The sequence below is a fragment of the Ochlerotatus camptorhynchus genome, unplaced genomic scaffold, assembly GCF_037179485.1.
Source record: "Ochlerotatus camptorhynchus isolate MF236.1 unplaced genomic scaffold, CSIRO-AGI_Acam_v1.1 ptg000131l, whole genome shotgun sequence".
Classification (NCBI taxonomy): domain Eukaryota; kingdom Metazoa; phylum Arthropoda; class Insecta; order Diptera; family Culicidae; genus Ochlerotatus; species Ochlerotatus camptorhynchus.
Genome location: NW_027040621.1, coordinates 1,894,791 through 1,903,010, shown reverse-complemented (window position 1 = coordinate 1,903,010; position 8,220 = coordinate 1,894,791). Strand labels below are relative to the sequence as shown.

Genomic DNA, 8,220 nt, shown 5'->3' with positions numbered 1-8,220 from the left:
GCCTAAAAACCATAGTTTTTTTTCGGCAAAGGTCAATTACAAGTTAATTGTTTCGTTCTTATTTTCACTGGCGAATACAATTTACTTCACTATAACGTTAGGGGCTGTTCATTAACTACGTAGACAGTTTTTTGGGATTCTTGACCCCCTCCCCCTGCGTAAACAATTTTCCATACAAAAATTTTAAAATCTGTATGGGCCGTGGATAATTACCAAACCCCCCCCCCCTCTAAACTGTCTACGTAGTTTATGAACAGCCTCTTATTTAGAAAACTTTCTTTAGTTTACGCAGCGCGGCACAACATGTACCAAACATAATCGTAGACGAGAATGATGAGTGGTAAAATTAGCACCAGAGCACCAAAGAAGTTCTGTATTAACAATAGAAAAGGGCCATTCAGCATTTGTAAACAACCCGTTCCTTACTAAGCGAAGGCCACCCACGCAAACCAACGCCATATCATGTAGGGGAAACTTTCCCTTATCCGATGATGGTGTTGGTTTGCGTAAGCGGCCATTGCTGTGTTAGGAAAGGGCTTTAGAACGATTTGTTTACAAATGCTGATGGGCCCTTTTCTATGGTTGATCTAGACATTTAGCTTCACCCGGTTATTCATAATTTTCAACATTTCGAAAATGGCCAACACATCCGTATCCGAACGGACCCTGTTCCTGTCGAGAGAAATGACGGACGCAATTAACAACGCGTTTTAAGTTTGCTTCGCACCATGGATTCTTATGTAAATGGAAAAGCTACTTGTCCATTTTTCTAAACTATTTCAGAACAAATTTCTTGAGTTCATCGAGTATAATTAAACTATGAGCTACTTGCAACCACTTCCATTGAAAAACTCAGTTTTGACAAAAACGCAAATGAGACCGAGTATAGCGCATCACCAACAACGAACGATACGAAATCATGAGTTCCGTTGGCTCCGTGCCGCACGGTGGCGAGCCGAAGCCCGTAGCACCGCGTTTGGGTTTCTCTTTTGGTTCGGTGGCGTGCCAACATGTTGCACCGACACCGGGTGCTTTATCGAAGAAACCCAGTGCTGTGCATACATGAGTAGGTTGCCACCGAGCCGCACCGAGCGGTGTTTTTACCAAGTCTGGATTTGGCTGCACTCACTCCGGCCCATTTCCTAATCGGCACCTCCATGCACGCCTTGCCCGACCCAGACCTGCTGCACATCACGGAGAGTCGACTGGAGCACTACCACAAGCTGCAACTGCACGTACAGCAATTCTGGATCCACTGGCGTAAGGAATACCTGCAGGAACTCCAAAAGGACACGAAATCGGCGGAACGCAACAACTCCATCCAACCGGGACGAATGGTCGTCATCGTCAATGAGCAGCAAGCACCAATTCGCTGGCCGCTAGCCAGAATAGTCGATCTGCGCCCTGGAACGCATCAAATAACTCGTGTGGTCACGCTTCGCACTGCAAGAGGAATAATTACCCGTCCAATAACGAAAATCTGCTTGCTTCCTGACGTTTCCGCGGAATCCGGTGATGGACATCGGCTTCCCAAGGAGTTTAACCCGTGAATCATCTGCTGAAAATAGATTAAGAAGATTAAATTAGATTAATTATGCTAGAATTTCTCTTGAATTGAATTTACATACCTGTTAGTTGTCATCTCTAAGATTGTTTGTAAAATATTGAACTGCTTCAAGGCGGCGGGTATGATGAAACATAATGTGAAGTTTTTGGTAGCGAGCCCATACAGCACCGCATTTTCGCCCGTTCAGGCGAAATTATATATTTATACTGGCAACCTTATGTCTTCGGTTACTTGTGTTCGGGTTTTTTTCGTCATCATCATTTTTTCCTCCCATCATCATTTATTCAGATCAGTCAGTCATCAGTAGTAGCTCGAAGTGAATAAACCAAAAATTTAAACTAAATATTTCTGTAGTTAAATAAAAGATTTTTCTGGAGAAGTAAAACGTGTGGAAGAGCTCTTGTTTGATCAATTTTGTGCAATCCAAAAATTGCAAGTGTGTGTATCGCTCTGGTCGTCTTGACAGTGACATTCGGAGTACTGGCATCTCTGATATTCTGAAGTGCATCGTATGCACTTTCTTCTCTGTGCGCACACTGGGCCGTGCTGTGGCCACAATTAGAAAAGTGAGACACAACGTAGGAGTAAGTTTGAACATTTTTTGGTTATAAGAATCTGAAAGTTTCGGTACCATAATTGAAGAGCATTCTAAGCAGCTTCTGGCGGAACTTGTAGAAAATAAATAAAAAAAAGGTTTTTGTCCTCTAAACCAATTCTATATTTAGTTCGCACACTTATGAAAGTTATTTCTAAAGGCAGGTATTAATGTGTATTGATTTATCAGCATTAGTAGTAGAATTGGAGCTGTTTACAGAATTAAACCCAGTCCTTCTGCGTGAGAGTCCCAGCACGAACCGCTACGTCATCTGAGATCTGATCATTTCATATTTACGTACATTAAATTGTGTTATTAATAAAGACTTGGGCGGATTGCTTCATGTGGCTTGAAAGTTCTGTCGGAACTTTATTTGAACTTTATGGAACTTGAAAGTTCTGTCGGAACTTTATTTGAACTTTATGGAACTTCAAGGTTCGGTCGGAACTATATTTGAACTTTATGGATCTTGAAAGTGATTAAAATCACTTCCAAGATCCATGGTCCATGATTTTGGGTTTGTTGGGTGAGAAATATCGTTTGCAGCTCAATTATTAAATAAGATATATGAGATAAAATATAATTGAAGGCTACATATTAGACCGATGTTGGGACATGTACCCTATTTAAAATTTAATCATAAAATTTGGCTATTTGTATTCCTTTGCACTAAGGCCTTATGGTCCTGACCATATCAAGGGATTATGACTACGACAAAAGGGCAGTCACTATGTTTCGGCCTTATGTGGTTTCTCGTATGAACGGTTCAAATAATAATCATTATGAATCACGTGTTCCACTGAAATGCGCGCCAACGGTTCCGAACGCAGCCATCTCCAAGCAAACTTTTCTCCGAGAGTAGCTTGAACCATGCTCTCGCAGCTTTTCTTCGACATTCATTCCCTCTTTCAGTTTTCAGAGCGTTCAATTCATTCAACCACCTTGCTATGCTCAATGAAGTTAAGGGGTATAAGCCTTTACCTTTGAGTGAGGCGTCGTCGGCCGTCGTCTCTCCGTGGTCCGAAGCGTATGGCGTAAATAAGCTTTCGACACAACGGCAACCGAATTGTTCACTCTCTCCGACGAACATGACCGACTCAGTGCATGTCGAGATCCCGTACAACGTTGACGTAGTTTTTCCACAGCGAAACCAGCGCCGCGCGTGACAACCATCAAGAATCAATCAACACTTCCAGTGGCAGTCAGTTCAATTTCAGCGTCGTCCACGCGTATTAAGGAGCACATCCCTCGGAGTTGGTGCGCGTGTGAGAAAGAGAGACCAAGTGAAACAGAGAGAGGCAAATAGGTTGTGAGAAAACCTACATAAGAAGGCTCTGCACGGACACGGCAGGGAGCGAATAAGAGAGCGAGAGCGAGAGGTGAAATATATTAATTTTGAAATAAATTATAAAAGCGATCAGCGGAGGACGGACCGCTTCCAGACTGAGAGTGAGTGCAGTGCAAGGCCCAACATCCTCCCGAATCATCATCGACCCGTAGGATTCCGGTGCGCATCCAGGAACCGTCACTTGATAACACCCAGGAGATCATCTCCTTCGCATCCAAAATAGTAAAGTAGTTGGCCAGTGTTGGAAAATAGCAATCAGATCAGTTCGAGTCAGAAGAGTATCCGCATCCGTGTCAAGTGAAATTAGTGAAGTGAAATTGTCGTGTGATTGACAACTGTCATTCGGAGTATTTCGGTGTGCCAGTAGTGTCGTCGTTCAATTCACAAATTGCAGTAGCAGTAAAACGCGGTGGCAGAAAATGGTTCAAAGCGCGTTTGGCCAAGTAATCGTGGCACCGAGTCGCTAGTAACTAGCCGTCGTTGAAAGTGCGGCGTGCCTCTCCGAATAAGCGAAAACCGCGAAACACCATCCAACACGCGCGGCTGAAACGAAATATATAAAAACCGTTCAAGTTGATGCATAATTTTAAAACCGAGCTTTTGCGCGGGGCAATAAAAGAGAAATAGTTGGATAAGTGAGTGATTTTGCTATATTTTCTTTGGCACATTGCGATTTCTGTTTCGCTTCTTTTTTTTCCCCGCTCTCTTTCAAACCCACTTGACGAATTTCATGAACGCCCACCCCCCGTGGTTTGCGAGACCTCCATTTACTACTGCCGCTTCTGCCCTACGGGTGTCGTCTTTATTTTTTCGTCGCTCGCTGCTTCTTCTGCAGTTTCGACAAATGTAATAATCTTATTTTTTTGCCGAAGAGAGCTTACGAAAATTGAATTTATTAAACAACATTACATCAAAGTTCGAAAACAGCGAGAGAAAATTAGCAAAAAATAAAACCGAAGAATTTCGAAAGGAAGAAGAATATAACAAAGTCGTGATTCGAAATTGCAACGAAAAACAACAACACAAAAGAAGCGAAGAAAACGAGAAAAAAATAATTCAAGCCCCAAAGAGAGTGGTGTGTTTGTGGTGCGCTTGAATCGAATTGGTGCATTTGAAAAATTGCAGTTTTTTGCATCAAGGATCTACGTAAAGAAAAGGTAAGCCAAAGAAAAATGCAACATTCCGATCGAGAGACAGGGAAACCTAACTATGCTGACACTACTAGGACTAGAAATAACAAAAAAATAAAAACGATAAGCCATAACTGTGTGCTCCGGTGCTCTGCTTTTGCTTTCCATTCGGAGTTTTAGCTTTTTTCGTTTTAATTAAATATTTATCGATAAAACAACTGTTTCTCAGGCGAACCGTGAAAACACATTTGCTGCGCGCACACGGGAAGGAGCGTGGTGGTTTTTGTTGTTGTTGTACTAATGCCTGCCCGTTGTTGGTTGGGTTCGTGGGCTGCAGGCACTCCGTGAGAGGGTGCTGCTGGTAGCCAGTTTTTGACAGCAGGAGAGAAAATATGTAGAGCAAAGAGTGTTGCTTTTTGGTACGATTACTTGATACTGCGGAAGTTGTACAGAGTCAATAAATTGCATCCAATTTTCCATAACATGTGGTATATCGCACCAGTAAACTGAAAGATGATCAAACCTCATTGAAATGTTAAGGAATGTTTGAACTCAGACCGCTGAATGGGTAATTTGGCAAGTGAACTTCCAAAATGTCATCACTTAGTTGTCTCTGCGTAGCTGGATACTGCAAGGACAATCGAAGTAGCCTGGTTTTCCTTCGAGTTAGAGTGAATATCGGGCTACGGAAAGTTGACTGAGATTTCTAAAAATGTGTACTGTGCAGACCGAACACGATTTCTAAAAATGGGTACTGTGCAGACCGAACTGCCCATAAAAGCACAACAGTTCCATATGGTTTTTAAAAAGAAATGAGTTATTCATTAGAATCGATTGTAAACTATCTGTATTTTAAACTGAGCACTAACAGTCACATGTTTTGTTCAGAAAATTTGTTGAAAAATACCAAAACTTGGTTATCCCATCAGCCTACGGATAAATAAATTACGCCGGTTTTCTCGGCTTGCTGTTTATCCACATGGGACTGATATGCTTTTATGGGCAGTATTTTAACAAAATGTATTTTCCACAAAATCCTGCTTTAGAATTGAAAACACTACACACTAATTCTGCTTTTAGTTACCCAGTTATGTTTGAATTGCGGAACCAAGCGGTAAAATTTTTAAGATCTGCAAATAAAATCCATTATCTTTGTTCAGGCTGGGTACTGCTCATATTATGATCAACACTCTTGAAATTTTGAAGAGTCTATTGTGAATATTTCTGAAAGTTAGCATTGTTGATAAGATTTCAAAATCATAAGTTTAAAATCTACAAAATGTACTTTTTATGTTATTGATGTTTTTAACAGCTTTTTTTCCATTGTTGACAGAAATTTGTGGTTTTTTTTATCATTGTGTTTTTTTTTTCTGAAAAGGCAGTCCAATTTCCTACAACTTTCTCAGTCATTTCGATAAGATGAGCCGTTTTCATACTACGATTTAATAACACTCCAAAAACGATGCCTCCGGTGAAATGTGTAATGGAAAAATATCAATGTTTGTCATTTATTGACAAATTTCAAATCTATTGAAATCATTTGAAACTCCATAGTTTAACGATTTATTCGATATAATTAGATTTGAAATATGTTTATAAATTTAAGAGCAATGGTTTTTCAAACATTGCCAATTTTCCGTTACACATTTTATCAGAGGCATTGTATTCGGAGTGTTAAAAAATTTCGAATATAACATGTTAAAAAATTACAAACTTGATTCTTTGCTCCAAGGAATTTGAGAGATAAAATTGAAAATTAGTTTATATTTTCGCTATTTGACCTGGAACTGCTCAGGATTGTAATTAGGAACACAAAACTGAATTCCGCCACCCATGAAAAAAATTCTGACTCAACATATCCTCGCTTGAATTAAACCAAAAGAAACATATTTACATCATCATAAACACTATAACGCTAGCAGGATGCATCCTGACATACACGTTCTTGTGCTCGTCGGCCACGTCTTTTACCGGAAGAGAACTAATGTACCGGTCGGTTCTGGAATTTAATACGGGATCGACGGTAAACAGGCTCTCGTCGGTGAACAGGATTACCGGATTTTTCCGCTTAAGGAAGTTCAAGATTTTCTTGCATCGTTCGACTCGTAGCTCCCGGATGCGGTTGGTGATGATGTGAGTTTTTTTCCGTGCCCTCAACTTCGCCCCGCAATCTTCCTTTACGATCTTCCGTGCCGTAAAGTCACTGATCCCGTGTTCCTTTGCCATTTTCCTTATTGAACGCACTGGATGCACCCGAAGCTTCCATTTGATAGCAGCGATATCCCTCGGGACCCGAACGTCCTGTGGCCACCTTCGCGGATAGTTGTCCTTTCTTTTCTCGGTTTGAAACCCTTTTAAAGGTCCACCGGGACCTTCCCACGGCGATTGAAATGTCTTTTTGCGACATTTGCGCGTGGACAAATCACGAATACGCTGCCACTTCGTCATGGTGCAACTGTCAAACTAAGTAAATCATTTTCTTTTATACACAGCCTACTACGGTATGAGCTATGTGCATGCAAAGAAAACCGAGGCATTGTATGCACAGGTGAAATGGGAACTTTATTGGTACGATGGTGCAAACATTATCGCGCATACGGTATGTATAACTTCGGCGTTAACCTGTCAATTATACGTTTGGTAAGAGACTTTAGTTCAAAAGCTACAACACTAAGTCTTTGAGAGCGCAAATTAGGAATATGTACACCCTTTCTTATCAAAAACATTGTTGCCTTCATCCGTATGACGAAGTGGGGTAAAAACCCATTAATTATCCACTTTATCACAAAACAAGAATCAAAATGAAAAAAAAAAAATTAAGGAAGTGAAATAGCTTTTAAAATATATATTCTAGCGTTTATTCATTTTGAAATTCCTGGCAAATTTCTCTATTGTTCATATTCAGCAAGAAACGAAAGTGTTTAGTAAATTTGGGGTTTAGGAATATTTCCAAGATTGGTTTCGACCTAAGATTAAGATCAGAAAACTGGGAATAGTTTTTGATCCAGTTTGTGATCCAGTCGCTGATTGGTTGATTTTGAAGAATCTGAGTGCAGTTTTGCACGCCATCGGGTTGTTTGTTGTGATGTAGGCCGTGTTGCTGGATCATTGTTATTTTTGCGCGTTAGTAATGTATTTACTTTAAGGGTTCAAGTAGAAACCAAAAATAAAGTATAAAGCGTTGAATTTCGGATGCAGTAGTAAATCGCATCCTGATAATCACTTTTATCGATTCCCGAAGATCCCGAAACCGCGTAGGAAATCGATTTGTATTTGCGTGAACCATGAGGCAGCCGTACCGTCCGAATAAAACCACTGTTAAAACGTAACACGCAATGAGGGAAAATGTACAACAGGGAACATGGATGTAGCCAAAAACAACTAAAAGAAGCCAGTTGACTACCCAAAATTTGAGTTCTTTTTACTTGATTTTGAGTTGAGCTTCTCACTTCCACTCGTTATTGTTGTCAAAAAAGGAACGAGAGATTCGACCCAACTATATAGTTCAGCCGAATAAGTTACTGTTGAGTAATTTGCATATTATCAAATTTAAGTGAATTAAACTTTATTTTGGGTAGAA

General features: G+C 40.5%; 1 protein-coding gene across 5 annotated transcripts in view; it reads left to right on the top strand.

Moving 5' to 3' along the window:
• Window positions 1–3,291: 3,291 nt before the first annotated feature.
• The window catches only part of LOC135700265 (uncharacterized), a 118,580-nt gene continuing 113,651 nt past the window's right edge, over window positions 3,292–8,220 (top strand). The window contains exons 1-2 of one of the 5 annotated variants that reach the window (XM_065220727.1): window positions 3,293–3,732; window positions 4,427–4,667. The gene's annotated coding sequence lies outside the window, so the exon portion shown is untranslated. Of the gene's footprint in view, window positions 4,668–8,220 lie in introns of all 5 variants that reach the window. The other 4 variants (XM_065220726.1, XM_065220725.1, XM_065220728.1 and 1 more) reach the window with 4 other exon arrangements.